The sequence below is a fragment of the Pelodiscus sinensis genome, chromosome 19, assembly GCF_052426305.1.
Source record: "Pelodiscus sinensis isolate ZL-2025 chromosome 19, ASM5242630v1, whole genome shotgun sequence".
NCBI classification, from domain to species: Eukaryota; Metazoa; Chordata; order Testudines; family Trionychidae; genus Pelodiscus; species Pelodiscus sinensis.
This window is the reverse complement of record NC_143070.1, coordinates 14,947,621-14,965,374: the sequence shown is the minus strand read 5'-3', so window position 1 is coordinate 14,965,374 and position 17,754 is coordinate 14,947,621. Positions and strand designations below refer to the sequence as shown.

Sequence of the window (17,754 nt, the reverse complement as noted above, 5' to 3'; positions counted from 1 at the left end):
ATTTTGAGAAATTAGAGAGAGAGGTAAATGGTGCCTGGGATAAACACAACATGGTTTTACAAAAGGTAGATGTGTCAGAGAACCAGATCAACTTGATGGCTGCGTCTAGACTGTCATGATTTTCCGCAAATACTTTTAATGGAAAACTTTTCCATTAAAAGCATTTGCGGAAAAGAGCATCTAGATTGGCTCGGACGCTTTTCCGCAAAAGCACTTTTTGCGGAAAAGCGTCCGTGACAATCTAGATGCGCTTTTGCGCAAAAAAGCCCCGATCGCCATTTTTGTGATCGGGGCTTTTATGCGCAAAACAAATCTGAGCTGTCTACACTGGCCCTTTTCCACAAAAGCTTTTGCACAAAAGGACTTTTGCCCAAATTGGAGCAGCATAGTATTTCCGCAAGAAGCACTGACAATCTTACATGAGATCGTCAGTGTTTTTGCAGAAATTCAAGCGTCCAGTGTAGACAGCTGGCAAGTTTTTCTGCAAAAGCAGCTGCTTTTGCAGAAGAACTTGCCAGTCTAGACACAGCCGATGTGTCTTTGGGATGATAAATCCTCTTGCAAAGAAAGAAACAGCAGGAGATCTAATCAGCCTGGAGTTCAGTAATACAGTTCCAAATGGGAAATTATTACTTAAATTGGAGAAGATCGAGATTAATAGGAGACTCAAAACCAGGTATGGAACTTGAGAAAGGGGAGCCTACAATGGGTCATGCTGAAGGTGAACTATCAGGCCTGAGGGCACAATAAAGTTCTACAAGCATCAGCTTTGGAGGCAATTTTATCTAACAATTTTATTAATTACCTTGGCACATACAATTGGATTGGTCTAATAAAATGTGTGTGACCCAAAATGGGGAGGTACGGACAATCTGGAGCAGGACTGCAATATCATTTAAGGTGATCAGGGTGACTGATAATAGCACTGGTAGAACTGGGATAACAAGTAATAGTGCAAAATGCAAGGTCATCCTCTTAGAGACTAGTACCAAGAATGTTTGCTATCGGCTGGGGAAGGAGGAGAGGGACCTGGGAGCATCAGCCCATCCCAGGCTAACTGAGCTGCCAATGTGAGGCAACTGTGAAAAAGGTTAATTCAGTCCCAGGATGCATCACGCCAGGCATCGCCAGCAGAGACAGGGAAATGTTATTACCACCGACCAAGGCATTGGGGGGACTTCTCTGGGTGTGCTTCTGGTCGGCCGTGTGTGTGTGTTTAGGGGAGGAATTAGTCTCTGCATCCCAGGAGCCTGACAGTAAAAAAAGTTGAGCAAGGAGTCGTCATTACCTCCAATGAGTAATCCTGGCGGCAAAAGGTGCCAGATGGAACGAAAGCTCTTTGCTGCACCTTAAACCAGACATAAGAAAATCCCTCTGTGCCATGACTAACCATCCCCCTATAGAAACCCTGGGCCAGTTCATTCCTTACAGCCCTTCCATCAGGGCTCTGACTGCCTGATTCTACGAGTGCCGAGCTACAGGGATCTCAACTCTCCTGCCTATGAGAGAGGATATAGCGACACATCACAGTTGCTGAGTCTTTCCTCAGTCTGCCCTGTAGAGACAGACCCCAACCTATATGGGAATAGGAGGAAGAGCCCAGACCCTGCAGAGAAAAAAGGTTCCCCCAGATCCAAGAAGGGAGGAGAGAAAAGCAAAGACAACACCAGACAGACAGGGCCACAGATCTTAGTTCCCATGGGAAAGGGTCACACTCCTGTTGGAGTAGCAGAGGCACCCCAGAGGCAAAAGGCCCCCTGGATCCTAGCTCACAGGAGAGGAGGGAGAAACCCCCCAATCTTGGTGCACACAGAGGGTAGGGAGAGGGACCTTTTCTTCTCCGAGGGAACAGCTCCCTCCAGATCCTGGCAAACCCATGACAGGAGAGAACTTGGGGGTGATAAATGCTCCTCCCTTATTCTTTCCCAACTTCCTGCCACTCACTCTTTTGCCCTCCCTTCCGTTGTCCCACTCCTCTATACCTCATCTCTTCTCCCTTACTTGTGCCCTCCTCCAGTTCTCTACCTTTGTCTACCACCCAACCCCATTTACCCTCTTCCCCATAACTGCTCCCCCCTCCTTCCGGCAACCCTTGGCAGGTACAATGCATTTTCTTTTCAAACCCAGTTTAAGCACTGTCAGTAGAGAAGCTGGCAGGGTCTAGTGATGGGCTCAGACATGTGTGGGGAAGGCGGAAGAGTTGGGTGTCACTTCAGAGCCTGCACTTCCTGTGGTTTCTCATGGGGAGGGTCTGTGCTGCTTTGGGAGGTGAGCCCTGAGCTGCAGAGCCTGGCGGTCAGTCACTAGCTGTTCTGTTCCCTCCTCTGAGTACCTGCTGAAAAGGATTCACAGCCAGGAAAAGCCTGGCTAATGGAGGACGAAGAGGGTTATACGTCATTACACCTTCGCCCAAAGGTGAGAACAGCAGACTGCTCACGTCAACCTGAGACCCAAGGTAAGTGACTCACTGTCTCCCTGGGTGTCCATTCCCGACTCTGCCTTTACATGGTACCTTGCAGGGATGGGGCAAGGGGAAATATCTCTTGTGAATGGGAATTCTGGATGTGCCAATGTGACATACCAGTGACGGCACAGAGAACTGCAGGGGGCGTTGGCTAGAGGTGACAAAGTGAGGGTGGGGCTATCTGGTGGAAGAGAGATTGCACAGAAAGGCTGGACTCTGCCTTAACTAGAGTGGGAGCAGACTTTTGGCACATGTAGTAAGTAGGAGTTGGGATGATTATTTACGGTAGAAGCTGGGGGAATGCTAACGAGTGTGGAGGAGCCTTCTCTAAGGTGAGACATCTGTCCATTGGGGATGTTAGTAATATCAGGGGTGCAAGATCCAATAAATACAGGGATGCTACTTGGGAGGCTGTGCAGGAAAAGATCAAAAATGTAAATGATGCAAACGGGCATCAAAAGATTTAAATAAAAACAGGCCGATGGTCAAAGTGAAACTTGTAAAAGTCTGTCCACAAACGCGAGAAGTATCAAAGCAACAAGCCAGTGAATTGGAATGGAGGCAGAACCCCAGACATAACTGGTGGCAGAGTTGATCAAATTAATGGGGCACTGTAGCACCCATGTGTAAACAATAAAGGAAGGAAACATTAGATTTTGGAGTCACAATATGCCAGTGTAATTCCAAGTGCTCATAATACAGATACACTTGTTCTCACACGACTGCACCAGCCTCCTGACTTTCAAAGAGCTTTTGATAAAGTCCCTCACAAGAAGTTATTAAGGAAAATAAGGACTCGTATATATAGATACATTGACCAGGACAGTGATTTTAAAAGTGATTTTTTTTCAGAAATAATTACTCTGCTTTGAAAGGGCACTGCTTATTCTGGAATAAAGTGATTTTAATTGGAATAGAGCATATAGAGAGCTATTTGGGAAAAACCATCTGGTCAATTTCCCTGTGCAGACAAGCCCCTGATATTCAGAAACTACTAGCTAGGAACTGAGACTTGCAGGAGATAGGAAAGAAGCAGTAGGACTTAGTGGTCAGTTTCATTGTAACAATAACTTAGCAGGGGGCTGCCACAAGGTTCTGCATTAGGCTGGTGTTTAATATACTCCTGATCTGGAAAGGAGGTTGGTCATGAGGCTTCAAAGCTGAAGAATGTCACTAGATGAATTATGTCAGTCACTCTGGATGTACTGTATCTGTACAGGAGCAAGAACTGTGCTCCAACTCCAACTAGAGCTGAGCTGGTTATCTTCTCCCCTGTGAGTGCTGTAATATACAGCTCTTCAGAGCCTTTTCTCCTTTCTATAGTTGGGTCTTCTGGTTCAGTTCTCCTACAGAAGCATCCCTCCCAACTCAGAGCTATAAAATCAGACACCAGTGAATGCCTCATGGTCACATCCTGGAATGAAACTTTTCACAGTGCAATACAAACAGGTCCCAAAGGGTATGTCTACACTACCACCCTAGTTCGAACTAGGGTGGTAATGTAGGCAACTGGAGTTGCAAATGAAGCCCGGGATATGAATTTCCCGGGCTTCATTAGCATATTGCCGGCCGGTGCCATTTTTAAATGTCCGCTAGTGCGGATTCCATGCCCGCGGCTACATGCGGCACGGAGTCCGCACTAGCGGATGTTTAAAAATGGCATAGGCCGGCAATATGCTAATGAAGCCTGGGAAATTCAAATCCCGGGCTTCATTTGCAACTCCGGTTGCCTACATTACCACCCTAGTTCGAACTAGGGTGGTAGTGTAGACATACCCATAGATATTAATCTCCACTCCTAGGGCCAGGAGGCAATAGGCAGTAGAAGCTGAAGTTGAAAGGGTTTTGAATATCCTATGATGGCAGTTCTGGGTGTCTGGGAGTATATTAGTGGGCTCCAACTTGTTTCAAGTTGCCAGACAAAACTTAGAGCTAATGGGGTGTGGAAGAATTTTGCTGTACGTCTACACCTGGGCTAAAGAAGTGAGTTCAGCTTGGATAGATATATCCGCGGTAGCTTATATGACCTAGTGTACTAAAAATAGCAGCGTTGCATGGGTTAGCCACCCCCAGAGCAATCCCATCCAAAGTGCTAGGTATATTGTCACACAATTACAACAACAGGAAACTTGGAAACGGCAGAGGTGCTTAATGACATCTTTGTTTCAGTTTTCATCAAGAAGTTTGGTGATGAGGGGATGCCTTACATAGTAAATGCTAGAGGAAATGGGGTTGGTTTAGAAGTTAAAATAGGAAAAGAACAAGTTAAAGGTTACTTAGAAAAGTTAGACGTCTTCAAGTCACCAGGACCTGATGAAATGCATCCTAGAATACGTGAGCTGATAGAGAGGATATCCGAGCCTTTAGCTACCATCATTGAAAAGTCATGGAAGTTGGGAGAGATTCCAGAAGACTGGAAAAGGGCAATATAATGCCCATCTATAAGAAGGGAAATCAGAACAAGCCAGGAAACTACAAACCACTGCAAAAATACTGCAAACCTCATTCAGTTAAGTCAGCTTAACTTCTGTTCCAGGAATGATAATGAAGCAAATAATTAAGGAATTCATCTGCAAATATCTGGAAGATAATAAGTTGATAGGTAACAGCCAGCATGGATTTGTAAGGAAAGAAGGAGATGAGAATAGTAAAAGGCAGTCATTAGAAGGATTGTTAGATCATAATGAAAAGACCATAGGGAACTGCACTTAAAAGGGGCTGAAGCAAAGCCTTGCTATGTAACATGGTCAGATACACCCCACTCTTCGGGTATGTCTAGACTACAGGCTTTTGTCAACAGAAGTTTTGTCGACAGATACTGTTGACAAAGCTTCTGTTGACAAAGAGCATCTAGACTACATCCAGTTTCGTCGACAAAGCGAGCCACTTTGTCGACATGGCAGTGTAGACGCAAAGGACAGTGTAAATGTAATAACGCCTTCTGTCGACAAAACTTTGTCAACAGAAGGCGTTATTCCTCGTAGAATGAGGTTTACAGCCGTAAACAAAACTGCTGAGTTCTGTCGATGTTATGTCGACAGAACTCAGAGGCAGTGTAGATGCAGGTATAGTTTTGTTGGCAAAAGTCCACTTTTGTTGACTAAACTCTGTAGTCTAGACACACCCTAAAAAGGCTAGAACCATGTTGTGACATAATTGACAGTAGGAATTTGTTAGTCTTTTCTTCACTTTGGCAGTATTTTTCTCTTTCATCACCAGGGTGCCCTCAGCATGATGTAGCTCTTAACTGACAGGCTTTAAACTATTCCTGGTATGTCAGGAGGAATATAAATGTCCATTGGCAGGTGCTGCACAGGCACGTCCCTTAGTCCTTGCTCTATGTGCTGAAGACCTTCCACCAGACTCTGCTTCTTACAGATCATCCTCCATGCCCTTGCTGGCATCTGCTCGCTCTGCGGCTGGGAACAGTTTGGTTCCTCGTCCAGGTGGCATCTATGATTCTGACGGGCATTTGGGGTAAGCACCTCCAAATTAATTTGTGCCAAATGCTACACCCTGACATTTCTCCATCTGCATTTCTGATTCCAACGCTCTTGTGAATAAAATCCCAGACACGTCACTAGCACCAAAATGCGAACAATATGACATGGGCAGGACAATGTTAGAGCTTGATACGTGAGCCCCCTGTGATTCCTCTCTTAGACTTTCACTGTCATCAGTGTGCAGGGCAGAGTGGGAGACACCTATCACTGTGCAATAAATGCAACAGTCTCTCTTATCTTCTCTCATGTTCTATCTCCCCGGCCCAGTTCTGAATGTGAAAGCTGCAGTATGGGATGGGAGGCTGATCCCTGAGCAGTAGCTGCCATTTATGCTGATGCTGTTCTGAAGTTTTTCAGCACAGAGGGTCTCTGAATTGCCTGGAGAACAACAGTACCGGGGAGAGACTCATCCCTCAATCCAACGGCAGCCCTGGCATGACAGATTTTCAGTCCCGCTTGAAACAATTTGTGTGTGAATCATCTTCCAGCAACTCAGCAGGTACCTCACCTCCTCCTCTCAGCTGCGCCTTGCAGTGCAGAACTGCCTACTGGTCACACAGGGTAATGATACAAGCTACTGCAATAAAACGAGATTGGTGGGTGGGATCAAACCTGGGACTTCTGAAATTAGAGGTATGAGATTCTACCACATGAGCTAAAAGCTACAAGGCCTTAGCTGAGTCTGTAGAGCAGACTCATGAATCTTGTAGTGGTCTCAGTGCCACTACACGGGAAGGTGCGTGGGTTACATGATAAATACCCTATTGGTACAAAATACTTAGGGCAGCTGGCAGCGACTCTTGTTTAGTTTCCCTGCTTCTCCCATTGTAAACAGGTCCTGTGGCACCTTTGAGAAGCTTTCACACTTCCATTATTAGAAGCAGGCCTTGGAAATACAGGGTAGGGGAGCCCTGAGGCTGGAGAAACACATTTGCTTTGGCCCAGGAAATGTATTCCAGGAAGAGTCGCCATTTCCCCTCTGGCTTCTGATGCTCAGGAAGACTCTGTAGCAGGACACCGATAACAGCAAGAACAGTCAGAAATGCTGGGTTCACCCTGGTGCGCCAGCTCACCCTGCACTGGGAGCTACCTATAAAGGTGGGGGAGGGGGAGAGATCTGGACCATGTTCTCCCTCACCCAGCACATAGGGGCAGCAAGTTTGTAGAAATTTTGGTGGGGTCCAGAATGCCTGCACCCCTCCCCCACTCAAAGTCCCTCCCCCACACATGCCTAAGGTTCTGGGTGGGAATTTGGATGCTGGGTGTAGGCTCTGAGCTGGGTAGAGGATTTGTGGGGAGAGGAGGGGGTTAGGATTACAGGTTCTGTGATGGGGTAGGCGTGCAGGAGGAACACGGCGCTTACCTCGGGGACCTCCCTCTGGCCCCAGCTCCTACGCAGGGGAAGTCTCAGAGCTCTCCATGCGCTTTTCCCCACAGGCACCAGCCCATTAGCTTCCATTGGCCATAGGGGTGTCCAGGGGAGGGGCAATGTGTGGAGACACAACTTCCTTTCCACCCAGGAGCCACAGGGACATGCTGGCTGCTGTGCATGGGGCCAGAGCTGGCAGGAAGCTGCTTTAATCCAGCTGTGCTGCAGGTGACAGGGACTCCTGGGGCCATTTTAAATCTCTCAGGGGTTGCAGGTGGTGATGGGGGAGGCATGTGAGGCCAGAGTGAGATACAGTCCTAAACTTTACTGGAGCTAAGCCTCTGGGCCAGGAATATTCCTGGTGCTGTTGCATCAAGAACCCATAGAACTCACCAACCCTGCCAGCACATGGCCCCAGTGGTCTGTCACCTCCAGGGACACCACATGGGGCAGAAGATCCTACTGGGGAGGAAGACAGAGCTGGCCGGGCTCCCTCTGAGTACCCATCCCCTGCTTCCTCCTCTCATGATGACAGATTTTCCATGTCACCCACTATCCCTGAGCAGTAGCAGTGGGGCGTGGTGCTGAGCCAGGTCCAAACCCTGCTTCAGGTTCAGGATGGGGCCGTTGTTCCTGCTGCGTGTATCAGAATTGCTTTATGTGTTTGTTTGTTTGTTTGTTTGTTTGTTTGTTTGTTTGTTTGTTAGAGAAACTAACACTTGGAATACAACCCTGCATTAAGGGAACAGGATGGTTACAAAGCCAAGCTCCTGATAGTTAGGAAATGCCAGTATTATAGTTACCCACACAACCATAATCCAGCTCCCATTTGTGTGCATCTTATGATACTGTCTCTATTGCATGGTTACCTACCGTTTTTTCCCCCTATGGCTGCTGCCTCATTCAGTGTGCAGGCTGATCTGGTGCCCATGTCCATGATGGGTCCCCAAACAAACATTCACTGCACAGGAAGAACCCCCAGTCAGGCTGAGTGACAGCTGCATGGGCTGCCATGAACGTGGTGTTTCCAACTTTGACTTTGTGACCTAAATTAAGATCCTTTAGCTTTGCACAGGCCCTGTTACCTGCCCCACCTGGAGTGCAAATTGCAATGGCTGTTCAGTGGGGCACAGGAACCCTGCAGCTGTTGAGGGGAGAGAGTGAAGGAGAATTCCAGCTGAGCCTGACCTTCACAGGCCGGTGCTGTTACTCAGAGCTCGCAAATCACACCAGCAATCTCCTTCCTGGCCTGCAGCTGCAAATTGACTATTGGGCCTGTGCACAAGTTCAGTGAAGTTCAGAACTTTCAGCTTCATGGCACATTTCCATTTTCCCCTCCAGATGCACCGGGGTGCAAGCTCTGCCCCCCAGACTGGCTGCTGCACCGGGACAAGTGCTACTGGGTGTCTAAAGACAAAGCTTCCTGGAACGAGAGCTGCAATAACTGTTCAAGGAGGGGCTCCCGACTGCCGGTGATCCGGGACCAGGCTGAGATGGTAAATAACACTTCCCTTGGGGGCTATGAGCATTGCTAGTAATAACAGACAGAGCCACGGTGCTGTGCATCTGTCAGAGTTGCCCTGTACACATCTAAGGCTGTGTCTAGACTACATGCCTTTGTCAGCAGAGGCATGTAGATTAGACAGATCAGCAAAGGCAAATGAAGCCGCGATTTAAATGATCGCAGCTTCATTTACATTTACATGGCTGCCGCGCTGAGCCGACAAACAGCTGATCAGCTGTTTGTCGGCTCGCTGGTAGTCTGGACGTTCCCCCTGCCGACATCAAAGCCCTTTGTCGGCAGCCCCATTATTCCTCGTGGAATGAGGTTTCCGGGGGCTGCCGACAAAGGGCTTTGATGTCGACAGGGGGAACGTCCAAACTAGCGGCGAGCCGACAAACAGCTGATCAGCTGTTTGTCGGCTCAGCGCGGCAGCCATGTAAATGTAAATGAAGCCGCAATCATTTAAATCGCGGCTTCATTTACCTTTACTGAACAAACAAATCTACATGCCTCTGCCGACAGAGGCATGTAGTTTAGACGTACCCTAAATGTGCTAAAAAGCAAGGAAATGAAAAGTTAAAGCGAGCAACAGTACAGAAACTGCACTCTGCCATCTCACCTATAGCATGGCCTCAGACATCACAAACAGAGTAGCAAGGCCTTTATTTTGCCAGAGCCTCTGGCAAGTACCCTAACCACTAAACCCTCTTTCCCCCATCAGTTCATTCTTCCCTGTCCTTTACAGATTTTCATTAAAACAAATTCCAAAGACACAAACGAGGTCTGGCTCGGACTCACTGTTACATCCCCTGCAAGGAATTGGACTTGGATGGATGGGTCCCTGTTAAATCGAACACTGTGAGTGGTTTTATCTGCTGGTGTAAGATGTTCAGCTAGCGGCACAAGGGTATTTTTTTCCAGCATTTGTGAGAGCAGAGGCTATATATGGGAGAAAGGGATGTTAAGAGCTAGTCTTGAGCCTCATTCCACAGCTTCCATCAGTGTCAGGCCAATCCTGTGAGCTGGGTTTTATAATGTGGACATGTCTTTTCCAGAAATAGACCAAGGCCAAACTACTGTTACTAATGATCAACCAGGGCGCTGCAGGAACCAGTCAGCAGTTAAGAGGGCTATTCAAAAATCCTAAGCAGTGATTTGTTTGTTTATTTTGTTTCCCAGCTTCAAGTTAGTGAATCCTCCTGAAGGAAACAGATGTGGGGTGTTAAAAGCAGATGTGATTCATTTTGAAAGCTGCATCGCGGCATCTAAGTGGATTTGTCAAAGAGACGCTCTCCAGATATAGACGGTGATATTAGTGATCTGTATTTTCTATGTGCAAACAATCAGTCATCTTTGGTTTCAATCTCTCACATAATCTAATCTATCTCATCTATTTTTAGAGGGCAGCCGTCTGTTTATGCGTCTGTTTGTCCATTCGTTCAAGAACTCCTCCTATAGGGTAAGAACTAGGACCACTGAATTTGATTGCAGCTTCCTCTTACACTGACTTAAACCGAAGTCAAAGTTTGTTTGTGCCTGCAAAATGGGAAATGCCGGGAATGGAGAGAGAGGGAGCTGAGAGTGGAGCCACATGAAAGCGAAGGGCACAGAGAAAAGTGACGTGATACTGAGAGTGGCCACTAGAGGCAGCTGCAGCACAAAGAAAATAGACCACAGAGCTGAGGCTACACCATCCTGCCTGCCTTCAGACCAGATAAGGAGCCCTCCTGCCACCAAACCCGGAGCCTAAAAACTTCCACCCCTGCGACATACTGTTTTCTTTTTCTCTCCCTTTGTTCTACATTTGATTTTAACAAATAGGGAGGAACTGGTTGAGAATTTGAAAATGAAAGGCAGCTTGGGTGAAAATAAACATGAAATCATAGAGTTCATGATTCTAAGGAACAGTAGAAGGGAGAACAGCAAAATAGAGAAAATAGATTTCAGGAAGGCAGATTTTGGTAAACTCAAAGAGCTGGTAGGTAAGGTCCCATGAGAAGCAAAACTAAGAAGAAAAACAATTGAAGACAGTTGGCAGTTTTTCAAAGGGACATTATTAAGGGCCTAAGAGCAAACTATTCCACTGCGTAGGAAAGACAGGAAATATGGTAAAAGACTATCTTGGCTTAACCAAATGATTGTACATGATCTAAATATCAAAAAGGAGTCGAATAAAAAGTGGAAACTAGGTCAAAATACAAAGGATTAACAGCACAGTATGTAGGGGCAAAATTAGAAATGTGAAGGCACAAAACAAGCTCCATCTAGCTTGAGACATAAAGGGTAACAAGCAAAAAATGCACAAAGATATTTGAAGCAAGAAGAAGACCAAGGACAGGCTAGACCCATTGCTCAATGAAGAGGGAGAAACAATAACAGAAAACTTGGAAAAGGCAGAGGTGCTTAAATGACTTCTTGGTTTCAGCTTTCACCAAGAAGATTCATGATGACAGGATGCCTAACGTAGTGAATGTTAGTGGAAATAAGGTAAGTTTAGTAGTTAAAATAGGAAAAGAACAAGTTAAAAATTACTTAGAGAAGTTAGATGTCTTCAGGTTGGGGGTTGCGGGGATCAGGGCAGACGCCCCTTGGAAGAGACCCCAGCATGGGAACAACAGGCGTTTGCAGCACCAGAATAAGGAGCACAAGCCGGGCGCAGGGTATGTAGCCCAGGACTGGCATTTCCAGTGGGGCTGTGGATTGGCCCTCAGTAACGGTGACGCCAGGGCAAGCTCCCGCATGGAAACAGACTGTCTGCTGCTGGGCGTGTCCCATGTGGCCTGGCAGAAGGAATCTTAGCACCGGTACCTACCCTATCACCTGGTACCACCTCTTCCCCTCCCCACCCCCTATGGGCACCCACAGTCAGAGCTTTGTCATGGAGATCAGGATCTAGGCACACAGCGTTCAGAGGCCAGTGCCAAGTAGGTGACCTGCATACCTTGTCTCAGACCCCTGTATCCTCTCCTCAATGCTACTGCCTTTGGGAGCCCCAATGACTGTTGCTGTCATTGACATCGTGTGCTTAGACTCACAGAACACTAGCCCTGGAAGGGACCTTTTAGATGTCATCAAGTCAATCCCCTGCCCTCATGGCAGGACCAAGCACCATCTAGCTAAACCCTGATGGATGTTTGTCTAACCTGCTCTTAAATATTCCAGACTGAGTTAAGAACCCAAGCAAGGCCGGGTACGTCTGCTAGTTTGTTAGTAACTGCAGATGCCTTTTTCACACTATGTAGTTTTGGTGCATAAATAGTGGCATATAAATACAGTAAGTTTAGATGTTTCAAATAGTAGCTCTACATTTATTTATCTATTAGTTTTATCTGAATACTTTTTGCACATTCAGTCTGTCTGGTGTATGGTTTCATCTGCCACTGAAATGCAGCAGTTCTGGAATGAACCATATTGGTGGTTTAGCAGCAACACTTTAGATCAAGAACTGAAGAAGAATACCATAACCACAGTGCCAGAAATAGGTGAAGTTTGTTTTTGTTCCAGTGCTAATCAGACAGGTCCTACAATTGTTAGTAATTTTTAGAAATTTTTAGAAGTAACGCTAAGAGATGGATATTTATCTGCAGGACATTCCGAATTCTTTATCTGACCACAATAACTTCAACCCCCAATCTTCTGCCTGAACATCTTGACTCTATTCCTGTTGTTTCATTCAGTATTTTCCATGAGAGAGTGTTACAGCCCACTCTGAGTTAAATATCCCCTTGCAAGGCCTTCTTCTGTTTGCTTGATTTCTGAGAAAAGAAATGGAGGGTTTCAACAATTAAACTGTGTATTTCACAACTCTCACGTCAGATCCCTCGGCTCCTCAGCCTGACTGCATTTTTTACAATTCACAAAGTAAGTTTGAAAACACAGTGGAGAAAAAGCAAGCCACCTAAAGGACATCCGGATTCCTAACACTGTTTGTCACTTTTGGGCCTTGTTATTTACACAGAGACCTTTGCTTTTTGTTAACTGCATAGCCCTGTTACCACTTGTTAACCAGTACTATAGCATCCTTGTGTGCTGGGTATTTTTGCAAAGGACCAATGTTTTTTACTAACTACTCTGTTCAAGTTCTCAGAATACATCTTCGCAGACTAAATAGCTCTTTGGGACACCTCTTCTTCCTACAGTGGCATCTTCACGATATACAAAATCAAACAGGAACATGCATTTTGTCCTATTTTCGAACAGTTATGGAAACAAGTGCTAGTCACATATACATTATTAGTTAGTTAGTCTAGATATAGGTGGCAGGAGAGGTATCATGTGATTACCTGTTGTGTTCCCAGCCTCTGGGGCATCTGGCATTGGACCATTGGTCTGATCCAGTATGGACGTTCTTATGTTCTTAGTTATATATAAACTCTCTGAATAGTGAGTCAGTGGGCACAGATGCTTAGGACATCTTTAAAGATCTGGATGACAGTGGTCCAGTGACGTATCAGTGGGCCCCAGGGCCCCAGAAGTAAGGGTGCCATGTATGGAGAACGACAGGGTAGTCTGAGCCCCCCCCGGATTTCATACATGAGATTTGCTTCAAGTGCATGTCCTCCAGGGACAGGTCTTAATTGCAAGAGTTTGGCTGCTTCCAGCTTTGCCTTTGAGGCAGGGAGTTTGCTTATAAACAGGGGGGGTGAGCAGGCAGCTGGAGAATGACCATTGGCCAGCAAGGGGTGCCAGAGAGCAGCAAGCAGGTGGCTGGGGAGTGACCATTGGCCAGCAGGGGGTGCCAGAGAGCAGCAAGCAGGTGGCTGGGGAGTGACCATTGGCCAGCAGGGGGTGCCAGACAGCAGTGAGCAGGCAGCTGGTGAGTGACTAATGGCCAGCAGGGTGGCACCAAAGAGCAGTGAGCAAGTGGCTGGCGAGTGACCAATGGGCAGCAGGGGGCGCCAGAGAGAAGCGAGCAGGCAGCTGGCGAGTGACCAATGGCAGGGGGCACTGGAGAACAACAAGCAGGTGGACGAGGAGTGACCAGGGGAGGGAGGATGAAGCTTTTTACCTACCCCCAGTCAGGATGGGAGGGGAACTCTGCAGCTGCACCTCTGAACTCTGGGTCTGCCCTGACCAAAGGCAGCGACTGTGAGTGGGATGCAGAAGAGAGTTGGGCATGTGAAGGGACATTTACATTGCTGGACTTATGAGTCTGAGGGAAAGGACACTGCCCAACATGCTAAGGGTGGGAGTGTTACGCCTACTTTTGGGTTATAAACTCTGCTTCTGGTGTTTCCCCAAATTAATGCCACGTTACTTCCCTCCCCTTTATTAAAAGTTTCTTTTCTACACTTACACACTGTGCTTGCGAGTGGGAAAGCACTGCCTCCCAGAGGCGTCCATGGGTGTGGTGTGAATTTCCTAGGTTACTGGGTAGGAGCTCGAGTCAGTTCTGTGTTGGATGGATGGAGAAGAACACCTAGGGTGTGTCTAAACTACATGGCTCCGTCAATGGAGCCATGTAGATTAGGCTGATCGGCAGAGGGAAATGAAGCCGCGATTTAAATAATTATTTAAATCGCGGCTTCATTTAAATTTAAATGGCTGCCGTGCTGAGCCGACAAACAGCTGATCAGCTGTTTGTCAGCTCAGCGCGCTAGTCTGGACACTCCCAGACACTCCCGCGCTGACCGGTAAACCTCATCTTACGAGGCATAACGGGGAGGTCGATAAAGGGCTTTCATGTCAACAGGGGAGCGTCCAGACTGCCCCGATTTGCTGACAAACAGCTGATCGGCAGAGCGGGGCAGCCATTTAAATGTGAATGAAGCCGTGATTATTTAAATCATGGCTTCATTTCCCTTTGCCGAACAAACAAATCTACATGGCTCCATCAACGGAGCCATGTAGTCTAGACGTACCCCTAGATATTGAACCCAGCTCTTGCTGATGCTGGTGCTACCTGGAAGAAAAGTTACATATAGATTTCTAAAAAACAGGAAATGAAAAATAATAGTGGGCTAAGAGAAGAGTAAGGTTACAAAGCCAAGCTCCCGACAGCTAGGAAATACCAGATTTATAGTGACACACAGAATTGTAATTCAGCCCCCATTGGTTGTATCTGGTGATACAAACTTTATTGCATGGTTACCTACTCTTTTTTTGCTCAAGGCTGCTGCCTCATTCAGTGTGCAGGCCTATTTGGTATCTATTTCCTGATGTTACCCAAACATTCAGTGCACTGGGTAACCTGACAATCAGGCTGAATTGGAACTTCAGAGGCAGCCATGAATGCAGCATTTCCACATTTCACTTAGCAGCCTAAATAAATTTCTTTTAACCCTTCCTTCATAGTTTGCAAATAATTTTTCACTCATTTCAACACAGAAAAAGAAATTTCACCAGTAGCTTTCATGACAGGCATTGTGAAAATTATTGTCAGAATGGTGTCTACATTTGGAAAGGTTGTCTGCATTGCAAGTCTATACAAATGAACTGGTGATCTCAAAGCACAGACCATGTCATTTTCAATAAAATGAATGAAATGTTTCACTTCATCTTCAAAAAGATTCGTGTCTATGTCCTCTCAGTAGAATTCGCTTAATTTCTTAGAGTAGTGGCTTTTAGCATCTTCATCCATACTTTTCACAAAAACATGCAAAATAAATCAGTACTTTACTTTAGAAATTCATATCTACTCTGAAATTGCACTATTATCATGTCACAAATAACATTAGCGGGGCGGGGGGGGGGGGGGGGAGGGTGAAGCCAGGTTAGTCTGTAACTGGAAAAACTTAAAAAACAAGAAATAGTCTAGTAGTAGCACCTTAAAGAATAATAAAATATGTAGATGGTCTCATGAGCTTTCATGGCCACAACCCAGTTCTTCAGATGACAGGAGTATTAGAAGTCCAGATCCATGAATAAATAAGGGAAGGGGAGAGGAGAGAAGAAAAAAAAGAGAGAGAAAAGGGGAGGGAGAGGAAAAAAAGAGAGACAGTGAGTAGGTGGTTCAAATAGTTACAAGGGTCTGATAAGAACAATTAGCACCTCCATTTTTGACTTAACCAACCAATTAAACAAGGGAGGTTCTAATTGTTCTTATCAGACTCTCATAACTATTTGAATCATCTGCTCACTGTCTCTCTCTTTTTTCTTCTTCCCCTCCTTTTCTCTCTCTTTTTTTCCTCCTCCCCTCCTCCCCCTTCTCTTATTTATTCCTGGATCTGGACTTCTAATACTCCTGTCAGCTGAAGAAGTGGGTTGCATGTAAATGCAAATGCCGCGGGGGATATTTAAATCCCCCGCAGATTTGCAATTCCGACTTGTCTCATTAGCATTCTTTTCCCGGAAAAGGGTGCCAATGTAGACGTAGCCGAGGAATCTATATATTTCTGTTAATGTTAGTGCCTCTGTTTCCATAGCCCTATAGTCATTTTGAACCTATAGCCGTGACAAAACTTGCAACTGAGGCTAATAAATGTGCAGCATTTAATAAATTTGTGTCAACTTTTTGCAGTCATTTCCTGATTACATAAATTCTTTGAAGTAAACGACTTTACAAAATAGTGAAAACAGCAATAGCATACTTTTCAGACTTTTCTGCTAAGTAGTTTGATTCAGTTTCTTCCCATGGTTTTTCAGAATTGTATGTGGCTATGTCTAACAAGGTTTTCTTTATAACACCATAGCTCATTTTCAATGCCAAAACCGCATCTGCGTGAGACCACCTGATATTTTTTCACTGTTAAATATTTTCCATTCACCTGCTCCAAGTGTGATTGTAGCATACTCAACTGATATCTGGAAACCGAAAAAAAAGCATATGTGTTTTGAACATTTTTGGAAGTAAAGCAAAATGTGTAACTCCCTCACAAAATACAGCTGCAGTATTCCAGCTTAAAGTTAAGGAATGGCTGACACATGGTATGAATAAAGCGAAGAGATTTGTATTGTTCAGTCTTGCCAGTAGACCTGAACATTTTCTTGCTATACTTATAGCATTATCAGAACTGCCCGTGACAGTTTTTGATATCCAAACCTAAATTTGCAATGATTTCCAAAACTATTGTCTCTAGACATTCAGAAGTGTGGGATTTTAGTGAAACAAAACAAAGAAATCATTCTACAGCTTCACCATTGCCTGTCACATATTTTAAAGTTAATGTTAATTGGTCTATATGACTCACATCTGGTGTTGAATTGACTATTATAGAATAGTACTTGGCATCCTTTACTTCTTCAGTGAATTGGTTTCTGAGCTGCTCTGCCATTACAGTAATGAATTTACTGTAGGGAAGTGTATTAAAAAGTTGTTTTCCCCTAGGCCACAATACTGATAATTTTCCAAATGTTCATTGAGGGTACATCAATGAATTAACAGTTAAACCTCATGGAATTTGAACTAAGGGGTTTATCTCGGAATCGCGCTTCTCTGCCATGTCTACACGCAGGAAGTTATTCTGGGCTAATCAATTTCCAAAATGGCAACTGGCCAGGAACATGCTAATGAAGCGTGGGATATTTAAATCCCACGCTTCATTTGCAATTTCGGTCGCCCTCATTAGCCTCCCTAGTTCGAACTAGGGGGCTAGTGTAGACGTACCCTGAGAAAATTGTCAAATTCACTAAGCTATTCAAGGCAAGTTAAAAAAATGACCTTTTCAATTTGACACTGATGACTCATCATGTCTTTTTAGAGGTAGCCCCAAAGAAAACAGGAGTTTCACCATGGCAACTCAGCACTTCCGTCCAATAAGAACACTCCTTGTCAAACTGAGCTGTCAAAAGTTAGACTCAGGACTCACAATTTCGTTGGCCACTCTGTTTTATTAGCAAAGCATTTCGCTAATACGACCAGAAGAGTAAGACCCCACAGAAACCCAAGTCACCTTATTTATACAGATAAAAGAGGAGAGCAGACAAAGGATTGAAAAAGGGCACGAACTGACAAGGTTACTTGGGTTCAGTCAAG

General features: G+C 45.5%; 1 long non-coding RNA gene across 1 annotated transcript; it reads left to right on the top strand.

Annotated features, from left to right (window-relative positions):
* Positions 1-6,192: 6,192 nt before the first annotated feature.
* On the top strand, positions 6,193-9,720 carry LOC142823082 (uncharacterized). Its single transcript, XR_016347279.1, has 3 exons — positions 6,193-6,466; positions 8,678-8,832; positions 9,586-9,720. It is a non-coding gene; the product is annotated as an uncharacterized LOC142823082 (long non-coding RNA).
* Positions 9,721-17,754: the final 8,034 nt, after the last annotated feature.